Here is a 10,496-nt window from a genome sequence, read left to right on the forward strand (position 1 = left end):
TACTATGTTTTGGCTTAAGGTGAATTTTCTGGTTATTTTCAGTATAATTTCTTCTGCAAAGACCAGATTACTCTTTCAATGACATAAAGCACCTAAATGACAATGCGACACTGATCAAATAATGATAAAACAACAAGGGTACTACTGTTGTGGGTCTTTGCTTTTCCATTTACAAACACTGCATGTTTTATTACCTCTGATTGTAGATTTTACACAAAGCAACAGTTGGGCAGGACATATGGCAGGCGAAACGTGGGCACTGTTGTGGCACTGCTTCGTTGTACACAGATGTTTGACTGAAGTGGGGAAAACATCACAGAAAGGGAATTTAGTATTAATTATTTTTTACCTTCCTAAATTGACGTTAACATGAAATATTGTGTGATTATTATTTCATCATCTGAAAATGGTATTTTTGAAAACAAAAGTGCATCCACTTTTTTTTTGTAGCAGTAGCGTGTGTATGGTTCACTTAGTGTGTATCTTTTGTTTGGCTGCGCGCACAACTTATTGTTTCATTTGAATTGCCCTGTTTCTGACAGTGTACAACTATCAATAACCTGTTACACATGGTTCAGGTGTCAATAAAGCTTTATTTGACCTGCTATACTCAAAGTGCATACAGATGTTGCCACTGTGTGCTGGTAATGAGAGCATGGAATAAAACTGGTTTTGGAAAATGTCCCAAAGCAACACATGTTCACGTTAGAGTAAGAAAAAGCCCAAGTAATTATGGCAGGAATAAAGAAGGATGTCAGGTTTTGATATTATAGAGTGACAAAGTTAGTGTAGTCCCTGCACCTAACCAAGTTATTGTGCCTGAACCCAACACATTGTGTTGCCATTAGAGGCATCAGAAAACATTTCTGTGTCATTCTGGAGTGCAAAGAGCAAAAACAGACTTTTTAGGTAAAGACCCAGGGTCAGGACCAAGACAAGGCCCTAAATAAAAAAATTCTCAAGACCGAGACTGGACAGTCCAGCTGCCATGTTGCTTGTGTCACTGGCTTCGGCTGCACACAACTGACATTCTCCTACATGACTACACACTGCTGTTGGACAGGATGTTGGACCGTATTTTACTTCTTGTGTGGCTCTATTTTCCTGTGTATAGAGCAAAACTGAACATGTTAAACCGACAAGCATAATTCAGCAACAGCACTTCTCCAAGTGGCAGCAGTCACAACAACCCCTCTGAGCGAGTGTCTTAAATAAAACGTGAGGAATTATGTGCTGAGTGCCGCGCATCAATCACATTGATTCTCCAGGCCTCATCATCCTATATAAAGTCCTTAGTATAATAATGTCAGTGGATTTTGTGCGAGGTGTCTTCACACTGCCAGTGTCAGTCCATTTAGATGCTCCCTCGGAGCCCTGGGAGCTATCATTGCTCATAACCACCGTGTCAGTCAAAGGCGGGGGCAGAAACACAGCATGCTGCCCTTCGGAGGTGCTAACATAATGAAAGAAAGACGCCACAGCTCTGTAAGAGAACGTGTTAAATGTTGCTTCCACGAATACCAGATGTGTGACTTGGGCAGGGGGAGACTATAATGGAAGCAAACTGCTTTTGACACTCTTGACTCTCAGTTTGCTTTCATGGTAAAGCATTTTCGCTGAGACACAAGCTTTCCCCAACAGCAAGTGACTGCTCGCCCGTGGATCCCTCACTTGTCAAATTTTATTTTGAGATAAGCATGTGGGATTTGTGTTTTGATAGCAGAGTCTCAAATGTCAACTTGCGTTGATTGTCACGAGGGAAGTTAAAATCCTTTAGAATAACAATAGACAGAAATGTGCATTACGGAATACAAAAAGGCAAACAACAACTGAATTTGCATTTGGAATTATGACTTTGCGTTGGTGTAACAGTTAGATTGCTAGCACAGTGTCACATTTCATTTTGAAATTCTGAAAGAAATAGTCCCGTACTGTCCAAAATCTCCAATCTAAATGTGGATTTTATTTCATTGCCAGGTGCATACAGTGTGAGACAGCATTCGTTGTACCCTCATCATGCATTCATTCATGAGATGTATTTATGGACTGACAGTCAGGAAATGGGACACAGGCAAACATGTGCAGCCAGTGCATTGTGGTGTCTAGAAAGGCTACAGAACCTTTTAGGGTGTTCATCACCACAGTTGCCATGGAAAAGTCCTGTCCGCCTTTGTATCACTGCGAAAACACAATTAGTGTCTGGAGGGAGAAGGCTTTGCAGACATACAATGATTTAATAATGAATAGTCCCACACTGATTTGATTTGTATCCACCATAAATTCAGAAATAAGAAAGAATGCAGTAACTTATGCACGTACTAAAACTGTAAAAGGATATTTAGCACTTTACTTTTTTTTTGCATATGCAAATCCTTTGTTTTCAACTTCAAGGTGATTCCTCATGTTCTGTTCTGATGTTGGGCTTTGAAAGAAAGTTAATCATAATGACATGAGCCCTGCATCTAAAGTTAACCAGCACGATACATCCCTTCTTTTTGGTTGTGTTCATTTGAGATTATATAAAAGATACATGGATAAGCGCATCAGGTCTCGTTCCCTGTCATTTTTTTTTTTTTTAATCTGGAGGAACAAAAAAACAAAAGCAGAGGATGGGGTGGAGGGGGATGTAAATCCAACATTGTATTCACAGACTTCTCCCCCTTTTCATTTCTATCAATGTATCTGTATCCTGCATCTGTGTGATTTTAATTGGTACAAAAATAAACCATCGGTCCAGGTTTTGTCTCTATTTCTTCTCCCTTTTAATAATGCCAATGTCCTTCTCATTCCCTCAGTAAAAAGCAGGCACAAAATTTACAGGTAACAGTTTTCCTTTTGCATGATTATGTCCCGTCCCCCCATGTTCCACAACCCAATTAGGCTTGCACAGAACAGTGCAATGTTGCTGAAAGGCCCTGAGCAGTATGGTGGCTCTGAATGCCCAAGGTGTGTTATTATCTTGTATTAGTGCACCACCTGCCTTGCCATAATGATTAGCTAATTGGCTCTGTGTGTGTCTGGAAATAATAAAGGAGACAGTTTTACTCTGATTAAGGAAGCACATGAAGTTAGAGCAAGGCCACTGAGATGTACACAAAGTACACTGCATGGCTTAAATCCTGAGCAGCACGGAGGTAGACCAATGTGAACTCCATGTATCAAACTCAGAATTGAGCATTAACTAACATTGGCATGTGGTATTAAGGACATGCTTTGTTCACTTTTATCTGGTATATTTTATGAACTATTATTATTTGCAACACAATGTAATGTGTTTCAAGCTGCCCTATACTATATTTACTTTTCAATACTAATTAACCTTAGTGGAGCATTTAGATGCTAAAGATCCCAAAATTCCCCTGAGATGGAGAACAAATCCAAGCTATAAGAAGAGTAAATATTGGTCCTACAAATGTTGAATGGCCAGAAACACAACACCAAAAGAATGTTAATGGCTCTGCTCGATGTACTCTTTGCTAAGTTAGCTATAGCAACTTTATTAGGTGGTAATGTGGGTTTGGAGCTTGTTCTTCTCCACATAGTGATGACAAAAAAGAAATCATTGTCTACTTAATGAGACTTAATAATGATAAAACTAATAAGGATAGCTGGTTACTCGTCTGGTTGCCATTTTGATTGATTTACAGAATAACGGAGCACCTTGTAAATAGGGTTCTAATCTACTGTACACGTGACAGAGTAGCTGTTGGAAAGCCAAAAAAGGTAGTAAAGTTTGTTAGAGTCTGACGTGACATTTTTCCTGTGAGTCAAATAATCATCAATGCAACATTGTCAAACTGAAAGTTATTTGAATATTTGATGTCCTACAGTGTCTTGCTTAAAAGGGGCTGTAAGTAGGATTGAGACGAGACAGCATTTAGCCAAAAACATTGACAACTTCTGAGTCCCTCCTCCCTTTCTGCTAAAGCCCAAAACGGTCTCCTAAGCCCTTCCCCCCACAAAGGGAGAATTAATGCATGAGCAGTGACTGACCCCTGATTGGTTGGGATCTGTGGATTTTAGCAAATTCCACTACAGGCTGTAGGTGGTAAAAATGTACCTGTATTCATGTATTTCTACCCGGACATAGGGTCAGTTTCAGCAAATACAACAGGACGTTACTTTCATAAGTCTTAACTACTGCACCTTTAAGGGAATAAAACTATTGAAGTAGATTTTACAGTCTGAAAATTCTCATCAAACAACTGTTTGCATTTGCATGTTTTCTCCCTCACACCTTGAGCGTGCGTTGAATTATGGGATAGACTACATTTAGACTGTGACTGATATTGTTTTGTCTGTGTGGCTGTTATTGTTGTGTCTAGACTGTACCGTTGAAAATGTTTCTGCATTTATAGATTCAACTTTCACAGATGAAATCTTTGTCACAGCCATGACCTCTGAATTACAGACCAAAGTTTCAAAGACAACTACTGACGCTAGTTGCTGCGTTTTTTTGAATGACAGTACACTACAGATCCGTGTGTATAGTGAACCACTTCAGTAACCTATGTCACTTATTTCACTTTAAAGTTGTTTCAAATGTAAAAGCATATGCTTTGCACTGCAGGAAGAAAGCAATTACCCAAGACTGTGTTGAAATAGTCACACTACTGTCCTGCCTTGCACCCACACACATATTTCAAACACAAGGTTGTCCTCATCAGAAGGAAGGACTTACCCTGACAGTATTTCTGGAATTTCCACATGGCAGGGATGAGCTCTGTCCTTACCAGTAAACCTTTGCAACTCAAAAAACTTGTGGAGGTGAACTCTCGCTTTGTGTCCTGAAAAACAGTGTTACATTTAGGGGCCAGATAAACACTTTTGAGCCCCCCTTCAGGCATATGTGTTTCGTAACATGTGTGCAAAGCACAAAGAGGTATGTACAAACAAGCCACACTGAGGTGAAAGTGCTGACAGCCTGTGGCGGGAACTGAAAATGGCAACTTGCGCTTTTCCGTGTCATACATATGCATTAATGGGAGGGTGAAGGGGAAAGTGGGAGTTTTCCATAAAGAGGTAGGAGGGGTATGTATTCCACTGTATGTGCAGAATCCGCCTGTGAAAGACCACCTTGAAAAATCAAAAATTCTCCGCACCTTAAAAGCAGGTGTGAACCTGCTGCAAGCGGGTTTTCTCAGATTTGCCCCCTGCTGAAATGGCAACAGAAATCCAAGCAAGAAGAAGTAAGGCCAAGTAGACGAGCTGAAAGGATTTTTGCCACACTTTTTTAGTTGAGTGAACATAAAATCATTAAGCCTTACGGATTAAACAGCCTTGCAATATTACAGTTACCGGAAGAAATCAAAGATGATATTGAATCTCCCACTCAGCGTACACATTCCATTCCAGCAGTTATTAAACTCCTTGCAACATTACAAATATTGGCATCAGGATCATTTTAAACAGTCATAGCATCAGCAGTGGGAATATCGCAGTCTGCACTCAGCCGTATCATAACGCAAGTCCTTAACGCTTTGTTACAGGGCAATTTACGGTATAGTGGGCGGAGAAAGGCACTGATAACCCGATGGAGTGGACAGCCAAGGTGCTGACAACGTTATACTCGCAAATGTACGTATATCTGGTCCTGAGTGTTTCAGTTCACATTATACAAAAAAAGCTACATTAAATATTTTCAAAGGTAACACACTCTTTGTTCTACGAAACACAATCTGCACATAATTTCTCAAACAACCATTATTTACCATTGCACACCATGTATTTTGATGAAAAGTCATTGAAAAGCTAAAGTTTTCTTAGCTAGCAAGCTTGCCATTGGTCAGTTAGCAAAGTGGCTGGGTTGAAAACGAGACAATGAGTTCACACAGTTTAATCAAAATGAATATTTGTACCATTGACTCTTGTCTCATAATGGTCCGCAAACTCTGGCTGCCCCTGCTTAAAAAAGTAAATAATGCAACAAAGCTAACAAACTATGATAGCTTCCACTATTTTTGAATCTACAGCCTTCCATCCCCTCAAGGGAGAGCTTGAAATTTCTCTACGGCCAAACCTAGAACACATGTTAAAAAACAAATCATTTCAAGAGAGTTGAATACATATATGAGCTTTAAAATGACTAGACAAATTAGTAAATATTCAGTTAGCTAATAACCTCCTCACTCATGGGCAGCACTATTGCTCTAAACGCCTGAAACATTTCCTGTACATAGCATAATTAATCTTTTGTATAACACTATAATTCAGTATTCATAATTTTATCGGGATTCACATTATCATACTTACAAATGTATCATTCATTCCCAAATCAATGGGTTGCACTTCAAAACTACTGTAAATAACTTGTGTGGGGATGCATTATTTTTTGAAGATTACATTTGCTACATTTAGAACCTGAATTAAGAGGGATTAGGGAGCTACCGTATGAAATATGCAAGGTTTTCGTAAGAGCCCATCTTAAGTGCTAAGGGGCTTCCTGGCGTCTGCTCTGTCCCAGACTGCCTCAGATACAGTACTTGGGTCGGAATAGTTGTCACTGGGATAAATAGTTAGGGGAAGATGGCTAATTGGAGAGGTTGCTCTGGGTAGTCCCGAGGCAGATGAGATAACACAAGCGCTCCACAGGAGCCTTATCAATGAGTGATGACCTTGGCTGTCTTCCTGCACGCATGCACACGGACACATGGCAGTCCAAAAGCTCCCTGGATAGAGAGTGACATCATCTCGAGGGTAACCAAATGGATAAGTGGGTGTAAGTTTGTTGGTAAGCGGATTGGTTCCATTTTTAAGGTGCATTGGGAGGCCAAGGAGAGTGGTGGTTAAATTGTCCATTAGTACAGTTTGAAGATGGACTCCCGGGCATTAGGAAGCTTGCTTCACCATAGAGAGTCAGATGGGTTGCTATCTGTTGAAGCAGGGGGGGGGGAGACTTTTTTTCCTAAAAGCTTTTTGGATTTCTTCCCCTCTGCTCAGTCTATCCAAATAGGTCACGGGTGGTTGGGTTCGCGTGGTCACAGCTGAAGTGCTTATTGCAAGAAATGTAAGTTTGAAATAAACAATTAATCAGTGAATAAAGAGAAGCGTTATAATGAAAAATAATGTGGGACCCCCATAAATTTCATGAATCAATGCAACCCTCGTTGCAATCTTGTTTCATCTGCATACAAATGACAGAATGTGATAATGACTTCCATTGGAGACACATGATCAGTGCTGTTTGTTCCATTTTCTCTGTGATTAACAGTACGGTGCAGCAACTGCATGAGCAACCTCAACAGATGTGAGAATTTGTCAAGAGAAACAAAGTGCTGTCTGTTAATTTGCTGTTTTTTCTGCCATCAGCAATGTGAAACATTCAATGAGAACATCGTGTTCGTTTTGAACTATTAAAAGCATGCAGGTTGGTTAACATTAAAACAAGGAAATGAGCATTATTTTATCTGGTTGACTTGTTCAGTAACTTACTTGAGAGGTAATTTATTTCTGCCACAATTGAAAACCCACTTACAAATAATTTACACTTGAAGTGATATCTTGTAAAAGTATAGGCCTTTGCTATGTAATACCAATAAATGGAGACACTACAGAGCTACTGTGAGATCATGAGGCCAAATAAGAGTTTTGGCCTTTGCACCATTGTCACCATTGCACCGTCTTGTCTCATATTCAAACACCATTGAATTCATATAGATATTGCACATTTCTATGACAGTCAATAGACAAGAAAAATGATTGTAAATTTGTAGCAGACTGCTAGTAAATGTAGTCTAGTTAACATTCACTAGCACACTGGGAAATGGCAACATTGTTAGATGAATTTCTGGGCTTTCATGATATTAGTCAGAAATGTATAGGGTACTTTTTTTCCTTTACATTGTATCCTACTTCACCTTGTTGAGCTTCAGAGAAGTACAATATACTATTACCAGCCTGGTCTCACAGAAATCTGTGAAATGATAACAAACTGTTAACCCAGCATTACATGGTGGTGGCACAAAATGTGTGAAAAGTCTATGTGGCCACTACGGAAAACAATGCTAATGTAGAGTCAATGAGAAGATGACGTAGCGCTAGGAGTGACAATTCTAGCAAGTAGTATGAAAGCCCGAAAGCCCGTGTAAGGAGGTTGGTTGGGTTGATGATTTGGTCAAATACAGGACTTTAACCTGTGTGTCCCGCATGTAAAATTTCTTTAAGTCGCTACCTTCTTTTCCTGAACCCATCCGTACCTTTCTTCAAGTGTGTCACAGAACCGGAAGCCCACCCACCACCTTTTTCGCAACTTAATGGGCCGTGTTTATTCTATGGAATTCTTCTGTGGGCCCATCACAGAATTGTTTCTGTAAAACTGTCACAGATTTTTAGTTGAGGGGCCGTGTTCATTTTACAGAACTCTGTAAGATCAGCTTGACTGTTACAATTGAAATCATGATTATAAGAAGTACTTATCAAAGTAGATTTTGAATCAACAAGCCATTTTTTTTCAAAATTCTATGTTCATTTTAAAATGACACTTTCAAACTTTTAACTTTAGAATCACAACATTACCAACTACACTCAGAATTATCCTGCTAGCTGCTGCTGTTGACATTGCCTCTTCATGCTGCCAACCAAGCTTGTTAGCTTGCTAGGTAAGTAGCATGTGTAGCCGTCTTAAGTTAAATTAAAGAAGAGGTTATTCCTTTTGTTTTATATAAATTGACATTCATGTTTGCCTTACTACCAACACAGGAATAGAATTAGCTAGAGTCAGCACTAACCTTGGTGAATACAACAGGTAGGTTTTTAGCCGCTAGCGCTAGATATCTACAGGAGGGAGAGGTGAGCTAGCCTCCGTTTTGTTTGACAATACTTTGAAAGTGACGTCATCCAACATCGCTTAGAGAGAAATATGTTAATCTCATAGAAGCTGAATGTGTCAAAGTTGAGCCGATTTAGATAGCTGGAAGGTAGAACTGCAAAGTAAAAAAACAACAACATTTGATAGCAATGTTGTTCAGTTGAAACCATAAACCAAGAGAATACATGTTTTTCACATGTTTAATGCAATCACTGGCAAAGCTGAATCCCACACAGAAACACTAACTGATTGTCAAACCACAACACAGCACAGATCACGATTAATAATGTATCATTTAAAAGCATAGCTAACTTACTCCAGCCAAATAAAGAAGATAGGAGTTGGGGGAAGAGCTGTGGGTGCTTATACCTCCAGTATTGTTGAAAGGCCGCCTTGGCAGTTTTTACTCCTAACCCAGTTTCCAACAGAGTGTGTTTCACCTTGGAGCGAGCAGAGAGGCACTATTCAAATGGGGATAAAGTAGGCTGACAGTCGCTTTCCCCTGCAGATATGTCCTGCTTCAAAACCTAAACATCTCTCCTTCCTCCCAGAGAATAAATAAAGAAATAAATCGACGACAAGCAGAAGAAGAAGAAGAAATACTAGCGCTGCTGCATTCTCCGGAGGATAACAAGAATAATGCTTTCATTTGCTGCAGGGCCTCCACTCTGCACCAAGTATAGACATGGCTTTTATGGCTGTAGTATTTCTGATTGGCATCCTAGGACAGCCATTTGAATTATTTAATAGAGCTCCCATTCCCTTAGTGAAGGGAGAAAAAGAAATATGTTTATGTTTGCATGTGTGTGTGTGTGTGTGTGTGTGTATGTGTTTGTGTTATTGGGAGTTTCTACAATGCCTCACTCTTTATTGTCTTTGCTTTGGCATTCTCTCAGGCTTAACTTAAGTCAAGCGAGGCTACTGTTTTAGCAAACAACACAAATGTCACTTTTACTCGTAACAACAGTGAAAAGAGAGCACCATGAACAGCTCAAGAAAAACAAGGCAACAACTGTGCAAAGCATTTAAAACCCTGTTTTTAATATTTTTTAAGATAAAAGAGAAAGTAAAAGAGAAAGTAAACATTGATCAGAAATTTAAAAATCAAAAGGCTCTCTTGTTTCTCCCCACAAATGCCCAGGGGTGAATCAGTCAATCCAAGATCACAAAGTAGTACACAGACACGATATTGAGGAGATCTGGGCCTTGGGCTTTTAGAAACGTGATCCATTTCCTGTTGCGGAAGTGACAGAAACAGAGAAAGAGAGAGATGAGTTAGTCTGTGTGGCGTAGGTATCTCTCCCCAGAGTCTTGTGTGGGAATGTGCAGGTGTTACAAGATCTCCTGCTCTACCCCCCCCCCCACCCCCCAACATGCTTCAACTCACTTGCTCCCTTACTTTCTCTTTCCCTGACAGCGTGTATCAAAGATTTTTGAAAAGACTTGAAACAAAATTAGATAAACCACAGCAAAGTCAACAAATCATATCTCCTGATAAATGGTATACATTGTGACCCGGCAAGATAACACGATAATCTCTTTTTGGGGATATTCAGTGCACGAGGGAGGTAAAGCCTGAATGTGACGCAAATAAAAAAGTACCTTGCTATCTGGGGGACTGTTTAGATATGACCATCAACAGCTGGACACAAACTGTTTGACCAGGCCTCCTCTCAACCCTGTCACTGCC

This window comes from Etheostoma cragini, chromosome 19, assembly GCF_013103735.1.
Source record: "Etheostoma cragini isolate CJK2018 chromosome 19, CSU_Ecrag_1.0, whole genome shotgun sequence".
Taxonomy (NCBI): Eukaryota; Metazoa; Chordata; class Actinopteri; order Perciformes; family Percidae; genus Etheostoma; species Etheostoma cragini.